Genomic DNA, 13605 nt, shown 5'->3' on the forward strand with positions numbered 1-13605 from the left:
ATCTTTGCTCCAATCATTTTTGCGGTTTTTATTGCTGTCATTCTTTACCTAATTGCTGGGAAGTTTACAGCTGGCATTGAAATAATTTACAAAATGGATGGAAAACTGTTCAGGCTTAGCAGGCTGAAAGCCAAGAGTAAGATTTCCACAATATCTATTGTGGAACTTCAGTATGCTGTTGACAACACAATCTTTGCCCAGTCTGAGAGAGATCTTCAGACTATCTTAAATGTGTTTGCCAAAGCTTATGCATGTCCTGGTTTCACTCTTAATATCAAGAAGACTAAATTGCTCTATCAGCCCTCTCCAAATGAGGTATTACATGTCACATCTATCAAAATTAATGGAGTGGCACTGAAGAATGTCAATCATTTCCTCTACCTTGGAAGTCATCTTTCATCTAAGGCAGATATTGACACAGAAATTCAACATTGCCTGAGCTGTACCAGTGTAGCTTTTTCTCATTTATGGCCCAGGGTTTTTGAAGATCATGACATTTGAACAGACACCAAGATTCTTGCTTATCAAGCTATTATTCTCCCAACACTTTGTATGGTCCGAAACTTGGACAACCTACAGACACCACTTGAAAGTCCTTGAGCGGCACCATCAACGCTGCCTTTGTAAGATTCTGAAAATCAAATGGGATGACAGGCGCACCAATATTAGTGTTCTGGAAGAGGCAAAGACCAGCAGTATCGAGGCAATAATCGTCTGTCAGCAATTCCGTTGGACTGGTCATGTCCAAAACAGGTCCTGTTCTCTCAGCTGAAAGAAGGGTACCATAACGTGGATGGACAATGGAAGCACTTTAAGGACTTACTGAAGGACAGCCTAAGAAAATGTAATATTGACATTGACACTTGGGAGGCACTTGCCCAGGATCGCTTAAAATGGAGTGAAGTCCTATGTGGTGATCCCCTGCATTTTGAACTTACTCGCTTACAAGCTGAAGAGGACAAGAGGCGCAGGAGGAAGAAGACACTGACTTCCAGTCATGTCAACAGCTTCCTGCTGAGCCTGAAAACATCTGCCCTCATTGTAATAGAACTTGTGGTTCAAGAATTGGCCTTATTAGCCATCTGAGGACCCATAACTCCCATGAATGATGATCATACTCTGTAACAAGTGATCGCCTATCATCATCATACTAGGCAATTGAAATAAAAGATGCTAAGGCATTAGAGACAATGTGTTGAGTTTCTCAAACAAAAAAGGGCAGGATAAAAAGGAAAACAGAAATGAGACAAACACAATTTGTGGGAAGTTCCATAGCTTCACCTTCACATTGTCTAGGTATACTGGAAGAAGGGCAGGAGACACTTGTTATGAATTTTAATCAGGCTGCAACTTTATTATATAGATGTCTGGGACTGCACTGCAGGCATATCCATGTTTATTCAAATCAGTTCTCTGGGGCTTTCACCAGCCCCCCTTTGTTTCCATCCAGTTCCCCCAGCCGACCATGGCTTGGACCTTACCATCCGCCACCATCGTAAGAGGGTTAAGGTGGGCTATGAGAATGGGGGGATGGAGTTTGTCTCCCTGCTGTACCAATCAGAGGAGTCCCCAACCCCCTCCCCCTTTCTGTTCCTTTATCCAGTACCTCCTTTTCAGTCCTTTACCAGGCCATTTATCTTGTAACAGGCTGCCTTCCCTATGAAGTATCTGCACTGGACATCCGCCCAACCTTACAAAATAAGTTGCGACATATGGCCTACCACCTTTTCTTCTCACCAGAAAAGGTCCTCCCTCACACCTGCTGTGTGGAAGGCGAAAAAACCTCACGCCACCAAAGCCAATTCAAATAGTGCGGGAAAAATTCCTTCCCAGCCCCGCTTTAAAAGTAGTGACTAGCTTAATGCCCACAGGAGGTCCTAACCCAGCCTGCCATTCGGCTCCACTAGGGGAGGGTGGGTGCTGGCTTCGTCGCTGCATGGAACAAAGAGACTTGCCCCACCCAGGTTTCGTACCTTTATGCCCTTCGGATCTCAGACTCGGGGGGTGGAGGGGCAGGGCGGGGAGGGTGAATCATTGCTGCAAAGCTGACCAACGAGCACCTTTTTTACAGCAGTTTCTGACCACCTTCCTCCCTCCCCCATAAAGCAGAGCTGTCCTTCCTGGGTAAGCCCCAAAGAAACTCTGCCCCACCTTAGTTGTGGTGCAATCATTAGCAGCAACTGTACTTGCCACGTCCCCCTACACAGTCTCTGAATTCTACCTCCCTCCCCAGCTATGGTTCCTCAGCTCCCAATTTTCTGAATCCTCTTGCTACATAGTCTATCTCCACTCTGCATTATAAGGCTGTATTTCCACTCCCAGACTCCAGAATGCTCTGTAACTGGTTTCTTCCTCCTGACTATCTAACCCTCCTTTCTTTCTCCCACTCCCAAATTGACTCAACTCTCTCAGCTTCTGTCCCATTCAGCACATTACACTACTTTTCCAGGTCTCTTCCCAGTAGCAGATATGTCCTTTTGAAATAGGGCTTTCAGGGTCTTCTTGCATCATCTGCATGGGAGGCTGTTTTCCATGGAGGAAGAGAAAACTGTGCCTTTCTTCTCCTTTACAGAATTTCATTCTTTCAGGCTGGTTGCTTGCTCAGATCTTGGTGTGGTAAACATTAAGCTCTATGTGTAGTGTTCTTCATGTACTATATATTATGCAAACAACATGAAGGTAATAATAGCTGGACCAAATTCTACTCTTATGTATTGCTGTGTTGTTAAAATCTGGAGGGTTCTTCTTTGAGTGATGGTCGCTATTGTATTCCACTAAGGGTTGCACATGTGCATCATGTCCCTGGAGTCTGAGAATTTGAAAATAGTGTCCACTGGTCCACGTATGTGCCCTGGCTTGTGTCGTGCTTTCATCTGAGACGATAAAGGGTGGGGTGGACCGACCATGCCTCCTGTTCTTCCTCACCGCCACATGGTCCAGGTCGGAACTTTCAGTGCCCTTGTTTCTGACACACCTTTAAATACACAGTTGTTAATAGCTTTTAGAATTTGACTTTTATAGTAGTTTTACCAGTTTTATTGCAGTTTTATCATAGTTTTTAGTAATTAGTGTGGATAGATTGGGGGTTTGTTTCTCTATCCTCTCCTTCCCCATACCCATATGTGGGTACGGGACTATGCCCCCCAGTTGAGGGACCTCATGCCCAATATATCAGCCTGAAATAATGAGGAGCATTCCTCCTGCTACTGAGTCTGAATCTGGCTCCAGGGGAACCACACCTATGGACCCCATGCCAGGGTCTAGTTGGGAGGTAAGGAAGTATACCCCTAAGGCTAATGTACTGGGAACCTACACCTGCCTCCCCATTGAGGGCCCCTTCTAGTAGGTGCTTGGATCAGTTGGGTGGAGGAGGAATCCTTAGCCTGGCTCCAAGAGTGCTTCCAGAACCAGTGAGATGTCCCTCTTCTTCTCCAGAAGAGACAGTGACTAGTGTCCCCTTCAGCTTCGGATGACTTCAGGTATTTCCAAGAACTGCTGCGCAGAGTCATGGGGGAATGCCACATTCTCCTAGAGGAAATCCAAGACACCAAGCAGAAGCTCCTGGATATCCTCCATTCCTTGGCACCAACTAGGGTTGCATTGCCTATTAATGATGCCATCCTCGAGCCTGCCAGGACGGTTTGGCACGCACACCTACCCCAAAGGGGCAGAAAGACACTATTACGTTCTGGCTAAGGGGTCTGAGTTTCTCGTCTCAGTTCCTCTCTCCAAACTTCCTGGTTGTTTAAGCAAGGAATGAGCCAGACAACAGCACCCTCGCTCTACACCATCTGACAAGGAAGACATGCATTTGGATCTTTTGGGGTGTAAGGTCTTTTCCTCAGCCAGCCTCCAATTTAGGGTTATGAACAATGAGGTGTTAATAAACAAATATGACTTCTTGAATTACAGCAAATTTGAGAAATTTGCTGATAGCCTTCCACAACAGGATCAGACTCATTTTCCAGCGCTCACTGAGGAAGAGAAGCTGGTAGCAAGAACAGCGCTCCAATTGGAAGTGGATGCAGATCCTCCAAGACCATGGCTACAGCCATAATTATGCGTAGGGAATCTTGGCCCACTCCTCTGGCTTCCCTAGTGAGGTGCAGAACACTATCAAAGAGCTCTCCTTCGATGAATCCCATCTATTTAATCAAAGGACTGATGTATTGCTACATACCATCAAGGACTCCAGAGCCACCCTTCAATTGCTGGGCATCTACACTGGTACCCCAAAGTGTAAATTCTACTGCCCACCACCCACCCAACACTATAGATTCCCCCAATTCTACCCTCAGAGACCTTATGAGTAAGGCTGCGGTGTCTGTCGTGGAGGTCACGGATTCTATGACTTTCCCTGTCTTCTATGACTTCTGCAGTGGTGGCTGCGGCAGCAGCAGTTTGGCTGTGGGAGGTGGCTCAGGGTTGGTGCCAGAGGATTGGGGTCTGGGGCCACGCTTACCTGGGGAGGGGGGAAGAGCTCCCTGGAAGTAGCCAGCATGTCCCTGCAGCTCCTAGGTGGAGGGGCCAGCGGGCTCTGTGTGCTGCCGCTCCTGCCTACAGATATGGCACCCACGGCTCCCGTTGGCTGTGGTTCCCTGCCAATGGGACCTGCGGAGTTGTCAGTCATGGCGGAACAGCACATAAAGCCCCCGTGGCCTTCTCTCCCCTGAGGAACTGCAGGGATATGTCAGCCACTTCCAGGGAGCTTATCCATGACTTTTTCTAAAAATACCTGTGACTAAAATGTAGTCTTACTTAGGAGCCACCAAGGAAGTGACAGAAAACCCAAAGATCCTGCCTTCCAGGACACCCTTCACAGGTTTCCACCTCACAGCTTCAATCTCTGACTAAGAGCCTCAAGGGCAGCCAATCATATTGCTAACCACCTCACAAGCATCCTGCCCCCTTTTGGGATCATTTAACACTCTTTTCCCAAGCTTGGAGTGCAATAACAATGGACAAATGAGTTCTGAACATCATCCACCATGCTATATGATCTAATTTATTATGCTACTTCCTCTAAAACCCCCCTCCATATCCCTTCTCAGGGACCACTCTCATGACAGCATTCTCACCCCAGAACTGAATTCCTTGCTACAGTGGTAGACCATGTTCCCCCAGAATATCAAGGAACGGAGTTCTATTCAACTTATTTCATCATACCCAAGAAAAAAGGCGGGTGGAGACCAGTCTTTGACCGCCATCATCTCAATCGCCTCATCCACAAACTCAAGTTGGCAGCTATTATACCATCCATACAAAAATATGTGATTTATTGCTCTCGATATGTAGGACACCTATTTTCACATCAGTATCCATCTGGCTCACATATGCTTCTTGTGATTCATAGTCAGCACCCACCATTTCCAATACAGGGTACTCCCCTTTGGAATAGCTACCGCTTCCAGAGTCTTCACCAAAGACTTCTCTATTGTAGTAGCTTATATCAGGCGTCTTGGGGTCCCGGGGTTTCCATATCTCGGCATCTGGCTCCTAGGTGCACGGTCCAGGCTTGAAGCCCAAGTTTCAACTTCCATGTTATTCGATGTTGAGAAATCGATCCATACCTCACGCAATCCCTGGATTTGATAGCAGCCACCGTCAGTTGAGTCACAGCATGGACCTGCTTACCAAGGAACAGGTTCCAGGCGATGAGAGAAATCATAACTCTCATTGTCTACAATCCTTATGTACCAACCAGGACTTGCCTTCTTGGCCATTTGCCTTCGTGTACATACGTGACAGCTTTTGCTCGACTCCACCTTCACTGCCTCCAGATGTGACTCCAGACAGTTTACTCACCAAAATATCACCCCATGGACCTTAGGGACAGTCCCTGCCATGGTACTGTCATCCGTTGAGTGGTGGGGAGATCCATGTCATGTTTGCATAGGGGATCCCTCCTTTCCAGACAAGATGATCATCACCTATGCATCCTTTATAGGCTGGGAAGCGCACATGGACGATCACGTGACACAGGGAATGTGGTCTCAAGAACCCAGGATGCACATCAATATCCTGGAACTCTGAACTGTAAGGAAAGTATGCTGATCCTTTTTTCTATTCATCTATTCCCATCTTGTTTTTATCATGACAGAAAACACCACCGCTATTTTCTACATCAACAAACAGGAGCATGAGATCTACTCCTTTATGTGCAGAAGCAGTCAATCTCTGGAATTGTGAAGTATCAGATGGGTAGTCGTGTTAGTCTGGATCTGTAAAAGCAGCAAAGAGTCCTGTGGCCCCTTTAGACTAACAGCCGTATTGGTGTATGAGCTTTCGTGGGTGAATACCCACTTCGTCGGATGCATATTCACCCACGAAAGCTCATGCACCAATACATCTGTTAGTCTATAAGGTGCCACAGGACTGTTTGCTGCTCTCTGGAATTGGTGCATCACTTACCATAAGAACAGCCATACTGGGTTAGACCAAAGGTTATCTAGTCTAGTTTTGTTGTTCTTTTCTGAACCTTTTCCAATTCCAATACATAGATTTTGAGATGGGGTGACCACATCTGCACCCAGTATTCAAGATATGGGCATACCATGGATTTATATAGAGGCAATATCATATTTTTTACCTTATTATCTATCCCTTGCTTAATGATTCCCAACATTTTGACTATTACTGCACATTGAGTGGATGTTTTCAGAGAATTATTCACAATGACACAAGATCTCTTTCTTGAGTGCTAACAGCTAATTTAGACACCATCCTTTTATTTGTATAGTTGAGATTGTTTTCCAATGTGCATTACAATGTGCATTGCTTTGTGCATATCAACATTAGCTTTCGTGGGTAAAAACCTCGCTCAGCTTATGCTTAAATAAATCTGTTAGTCTTTAAGGTGCCACCGGACTCCTTGTTGTTTTTGCAGATACAGACTGACACGGCTACCTCCTAATACTTTATCAACATTGAATTTCATCTGCCATTTTGTTGCCCAGTCACCCAGCTTTGTGAGACCAGATACTCTTGTCTGTAGCCTGTATTCCCGGGACACAGAACGTGCTCAGAGCTTCACTCAGCAGACATTTTGTGATGATTGACCACAAGTGGGAACTTCACAATTCGATAGTACATGACATTTTCACCTGATGGGGAATTCCAACGAGAGATCTCTTCACCTCACATATAAACAGCAAATGTATCCCCTACTGCTCCAGGGAAGGTCTCAGCCACCAGTCTTAGGGCAACGTGCGCCTACTTTCCTGGGCCCAACAAAAGAGAATTCTACCAGAATCAGCGGGGATCCTCTTCCTCTTGGACTGCATTCTGTCCCTGAATGTCTCACCTTCAACTCTCTGCAAGTCCACCTGGTGACAGTTAGCGCATTCCACCCTCCTGTGGAAGATCACTCTTTCTTTACATATTTGCAAACTGCTGGGTTTTGGGCCTCCTCAGAACCGTCCCACCTGTCCAACCCCTCAGACCTCAATGGAACCTGAACCTAGTTCTAGCCATACTAATGAAACCACCCTCTGAACTGTTGCCATCATGCTCTATTTCCCTCCCTTCCATGAAAGTCACCTTCTGTATTGCTATTGCTTCTGCAAGAAGGATTGGCGAACTTAGAGCTATGCTGACAGACCCACCTTTCACAATTTTCCACAAAGCTAGTCTCCCTGCACCTGCATCCCAAGTTTTTATCAAAGATAATTTCTCAGTTTCATATCAGTCAATCCATTCACTTACCTGTTTTCTTCCCAAAGCCACACACGTACAAAGGAATGCTGACTCTATTCCTTAGACTGCCAATGAGCTTTAGCCTTATACCTATGGAGAATGAAACCTATCAGGAAGTCCCCCAGACTGTTTGTTGCAGTAGCAGAAAGATTCAGGGGACAGGCCGTCTCCACCCAAAGAATCTCAAATGGATTTTGGGTTGCATCAAACTGCGCTACCAATTATCAGGTCTGCCTTCCCATACCGGGTGTGGGCTCACTCCACAACAGCTTCTGCCATGGCCTCCCTCCAGGATGCGCCACCCCAGGACATATGTAGGGCGGCCATGTGAAGTTCTGTGAACACCTTTGCAATGCATGGTGCCTTAGTGCAGGACTTGGCAACCGGCGACTCCCTTGGCACTGCAGTTTTCCACACAACCATTCTGTCTTCATCCTCGCACCCTCTTCCGACTTAAGTACTGCTTGTTAATCATCCTCAGTGGAATATAATAGGGACCGTCACTCAAAGAAGAAGAGGAGGTTATTTACCTGTAATGGGAGGTTCTTTGAGCTGTGTGATTCCTGTCTATATTCGGCGGACACTGCTTTCAAATTCTCCGACTCTGGGAGCATGGTACGAATGTATAACCTTCAGTGGAATATAGATAGGGCTCACACATTTGAAGAACCTTCAGTTACAGATAAGTAATTTCCTCTTTTTTTGTTTTTGTAATTAAATGATATAGAAAATATTTTGAACTGAAATCTAGGCAACCGATTCTAACACAAGATAATCTTCTGTGGAGAGAACAAATTTACATTAGTGTTGCAGAAAACAGCCTGTGAAACCTGTGTATGCTGGTTTGCTTACACACTGGAGGATAGACTGGCAGACCTTTAGACTTTCTAGGCATCTGAGCATTCTCAGATGCCTAGAAACATCTCAAAATCAAACATCTCAGTTAGATTCTAAGTATCATGAATTGTGTAGCTCCTACCTTTCAGATCTGCACATTGTATTGGTGAATAAACAACTGAGTGGGATTTGTTTCCTTCAAAACAATTTTAGAGAAAGTTATTGGGGAGGATCATTTTGTCAGCATAAGTGCTGCTGAGGTGGGATGTCTGCAAGAGCTTTGAGGATGCTTTACATTGTTGTTTTCTGTTTTTGAGCTGCTTCGTACGCTGTTTTGATACGCTTGCCTATGTTGCTTCTGAGAGCCCTGGGTGGGTGGCAGTTCCTGCTGTTTTTATGTTTTCCCTCAGCTATTGCTTTCTTTTGGACTTTCATGTTTGGAAGAGAAGTTTGATCTGGGGTTTGTGCTGGCTGAAGAGGGTAGTGAGAAAGGGTGCTTTTTACATATTGTTGGGATTTATTGGTGGGGTTGTGTAGTCTGTTGAGCTAACATTTGATTCTTCCTATTGAGTCCTATAATGGTGTTTCAGTCGTGCCTCCCCTCTGGGCCGGAGGGAGGCCATACCGCCTCACTATATCACCGGGATCACGGCCTATTGTAAAGGGAATTAGCAGAGTAGGCGTTCTTGTCCCACCTTTGTAACAGGGTGGAACTCCAAACAGTCAGTAGGACCTAGGCCCTCAGGCAGGGCTGGGCTAATGAGTAGCCTGTCTGCTCTAGCCCTTAGGCAGGGCTGAACTAATGAGTAGTCTTTGAGCTCTAATCTTTAGGCAGGGGAGAGCTAGCAAGCAGTCTTTGGTGGGAAGGCTGCCACTCAGGGGAACGCGGCTGATTTGGCGACTAGGGTGGTTGTGTCGATGATGGTCATGAGGCACAGTTCCTGGCCTATCCCAAGTAATGTAGGCCTTGGTCCAGGATCTTCCCTTTGATGAGAACAGTCTCTTTACTGAGCAGACTGAGGCAAGTCTGAAAGGACTGAAGGACACTCAGGCTACCCTTCGCTCACTAGCTCGGCATACATCTCAGTTGACAAGCAAGTAGTTCTGGCTGTTGCCAGGGCCTTGGCAGCTTCAACAGGGGCCCACAAGGAGAAGGGATAGACACACAAGTTTTAGTCATCGCTGCCCTTCGTCTTCCTGCTCCCCTGCACAACTGGGGCCAGAAGTGCTCATTTTGAGGGTGTCTCAAGAGCAAGGCTCCACTGAACTTCTGGGATCCATCTCGTTCTTTCCTCAACTGTCTTCATCCCCACCATTTGGCCTAGTCGCGGGTCACCTCGAACTGGTGGATGCTAGAGTTTTAACTCGGGGATACACCCTGTAATTCTTGGTTGTCCCCTCCACCCCCCTTGCCTGTCTCTCTTCATGGAACCTTCTCACGAGCAACTCCTCGTTCAAGAGGTCAAGAATCTCATACAGCTGGAGACTGTAGAGGAGGTCCCTCAGGACATGAGAGGAAAAGGGTTTTACTCCCGTTATTTCCTAATCCTGAAAGCAAAAGGCAGCCGAAGACTCATTCTGGAGCTGCGGTGCTTCAGTAAGTCTCTCAAAAAGTTGACATTCCACGTAGTTTCCCTGGCTTCCATCATCCCCTTCCTGGATCCGGGAGACCGGTACGCTGCCCTTGATCTGAAGGATGCTTATTTCCATATCTCCATCTTCCAAGATCACAGACAATTCCTCTGTTTTTATGGTAGGCAGGCGCCATTTCCAGTTCACAGCACTGCCCTTTAGTCTCTCGTCTGCCCCCAGGGTCTACCCGTATCTCGATGATTGGCTCATCAAGGACAGATCTGATTCACTCCACCTGCCACAACTTGCCTGTTGATAAACGAAAAGAAATCGACTTTAAGTGCAATAAATAGAGTTCATTGGGTCGGTTCTCGACTCCACATGAGGCAGAGCCTTCCTTCCGGAGGCGTGTTTCCAGGACCTGATCTCCCATGTGAAAAACTACCTGCTCATCATTGCCCACACCTGCCTGCGGTTGTTAGGCTATGTGGTTTGGCACGCCCGGTTCCATCTCTGGCCACTGCAAGCATGGTTGGCGTTGGTCTACATCTCCAACAGACACTATCTAGACTGAGTAATCACGGTGCTGGTTCACATCCGATTGTCCCTGGATTTGTAGTTGAGCCCTGAATCGGAGTTGGAGGGAGTTCCCTTCATGGCCTGATTTCTGTCACTGATCCTGGTTTTCGATGCCTGTGACCTGGGCAGGGGAGCCCATCTAAGTGAGCTCAGCACGCAAGGCTGCTTTTCATGGGATGATCTGTCCCTCCGTGTAAACATGAGGGAGCTCAAAGCGGTTTGCCTGGCCTGACAGGTTTTCTGCTCCAGCTCAAGGGCAAGCTGGTGCAGGTTCTGACACTCAGTACACTGCAATGTGTTACATCAAAAGGCAGGGTGCTTCCATGTTACCAGCCCTTTGCCAAGAAGCACTCCACCTTTGGGACATCTGTGTGCAGCACACCTTCCGATCTGGTAGCCACACATCTGCCCAGGGCCAGGAACTCTTTGGCAGATCACCTCAGCAGGACCTTCTAGTCTTGCCACGTGTGGTTGTTCCAACTGGTGATGGTCAGTGTGATCCCCCAGAGGTGGGGGACTCCGCACGTGGACTTGTTCATGTCTCATCAGAACAGGAAATGCCAGGTGTTCTGCTCATTCCTGGGATTGGACAGGGGCTCCCTGTTAAACGCCTTTCTGCTTCTGTGGTCAGGGGCTCTGATGTATGCCTTCCCACTGGTGCCACTAATCCACAAGGTCCCTATGAAGATCAAACAGGACAAGGCAAAGGTGATGCTGATAGCCCCTGCGTGGCCTTGGTATCTGCCCCACTTCAGCTGTCTCCTTGGCTGGACCTGCTGTCCCAGAAACTTGGCATCTTCTGCATCTGAATCTGTCAGTGCTGCACTTCACAGCATGGCTTCTGCCTGGCTAAATGCAGAAGAACGGGAATACTCGGCCCATGTCCAACAGGTCTTGTTGGGTAGCAGAAAGCCTTCCACCAGAGTGACCTACCTGACCAAGTGGAAGAGGTTCATGTGCTGGACCTTGGACCAGAGGTATTCAAGCTTAGCAGGCCTCGCTGCAGGCGATCCTGGACTATCTTCTGCACCTCAAGCTCCAACATTTGGCCTTGTCATCAATCAAAATCCACTTTGCGATTATTTTGGCCTTCCAGCCTCCACTCTAAGTCAGATCAGTCTTCACTCATGACATGATGGTCCGGTTTTTGAAAGGTCTGGAGCACCTCTACCCGCACATGAAGGATGCTGTCCCCCCTTGGGACCTGAACCTTGTGCTGTCGCAGCTCATGGGTCCTCCGTTCCAGCCTCTGGCTTACTGCTCCCTTCTCCTCCTCTCCTGGAAAGTTTCTTTCCTGGTCTCAATAATGTCAGCCCATAGGGTCTCTGACATCAGGGCGCTTACTTCAGAACCATCCTATATGGCATTCTACAAGTACAAAGGCCAATTGCAGCTGCACCCTGTGTTCTTGCCCAAGGTAGTTTCACAGTTTCATACAAGCAAAGACGTATACTTACCTGTCTTCTTTCCAAAACCTCATAAATCAGAAAAGGAGCACAGATTGCACGCCCTGGACATCAGGAGGGCACTTGCCTTGTACACTGACAGGACTAAGCCATTTTGCAAAGTCAACGCAGGTATTCGTTACGGTGGTGGACAGAATGAAAGGTCACTCAGTGTCTGCTCAGAGGATTTTATTGTGGATTATGGCCTGCATCCATTAATTTAAATTGCTGAAGTGAATTCCATCTCTTAACAGAGTTTAAGTTGATTAGTTTACTAAAACTGTTCCGTTAGACAAACATCTGTTTTGAATAATAATAAAAATTGACAGGGAAATTTTAAGAGACTGAGAGGTATTCAGATCAGTTGGAATAATGTAGCATGGAAGACAAGCTAGCACATTTAAAAATAGTTTTACTCATGAGGGAAGCAACTCACATTGCATTCTCAGTACTAATGAAATGAGATTGTTATGCATTTCTGTGTATATGGCTTCTTAATGACCAAAACTTCTTCAGCAATTTTAGTAGTTTAAATAAGGGAAACTCATTTGCAAAGTTTCTTCTGATAAAGAGCTCTTACTGGATCTCAGTGACTCAGCTAGTTTACCATGAACAGTCAGGGGGGCTGTTCTCAAATGATGAAAGGAACCGTATGTACTTGTTGGAAGAGTGCTTCTGGCACATTGAGAAGGACACACTGATAATATACTGTGCAAAAAAGGCAACAGGCTATTTGTTAAATATGTGAAGGCATATAGAACAGGTTATCCTTAGAAAACCTAATTTGTTATCTTGCTTATTGGGTCTCTGAAGCAATCCCTTTCTGGGCTTGTGGCCTACATCCATAGGGAGGACTCCATTCTTAATTCTCTCTTCCCTGTCCTGCTGCTCATTCACACCCAAGAACTGGACCATCCCCCAAGATATTCTCACCTGCGAAAATGGTCACGCTCCCCTTTCCACTCTTTGTATGCCAACTGTCTGGGCCTTGCAATTACTTTCAGGGTTTTGAAGGTAAATCTTCTCCTTTCATTCTCTATATACACCAGCTGTTGTTTAACAGAGCTTTTCCATCTGCCTGTGAAGGGATTTCTCCAGTTAGATTGTAATCCTAGTTATGCATCTGTGATCAGGAGAAGCCTGGGAAATTTTAGGTGATTGACATATGCAATCAACTGATTTCCATCCAAATGGCAGAGTTGCCGCAAATTCCTGATCACATTCATGCAGTCACCAAAGTATGGTCTGCACCCATGCTTTTATTTATTTCTCCCTCTTCTACCTTATTATCAGGAAGGTATTTATTTCTCCCTCCCCCACCTAATAAGCAGGAAGAACTGGAAGTGCTATTAAATAAATACAACTATGACAGTGTTGGCACTACTGAAACTTGGTGGGATAATACACATGATTGGAATGGTGGTGTGGATGGGTATAGTTTGCTCAGGAAGGATAGACAGGGGAAAAAGGGAGGAGG

At 46.5% G+C, this 13605-nt stretch overlaps 1 protein-coding gene across 5 annotated transcripts in view; it reads left to right on the plus strand.

Annotated features, from left to right (window-relative positions):
- SNX29 (sorting nexin 29) overlaps window positions 1–13605 on the plus strand; it is a 459625-nt gene that overhangs the window by 207200 nt on the left and 238820 nt on the right. The window lies entirely within an intron of this gene.

Source organism: Chelonoidis abingdonii, chromosome 9 (genome assembly GCF_003597395.2).
Source record: "Chelonoidis abingdonii isolate Lonesome George chromosome 9, CheloAbing_2.0, whole genome shotgun sequence".
Taxonomy (NCBI): Eukaryota; Metazoa; Chordata; order Testudines; family Testudinidae; genus Chelonoidis; species Chelonoidis abingdonii.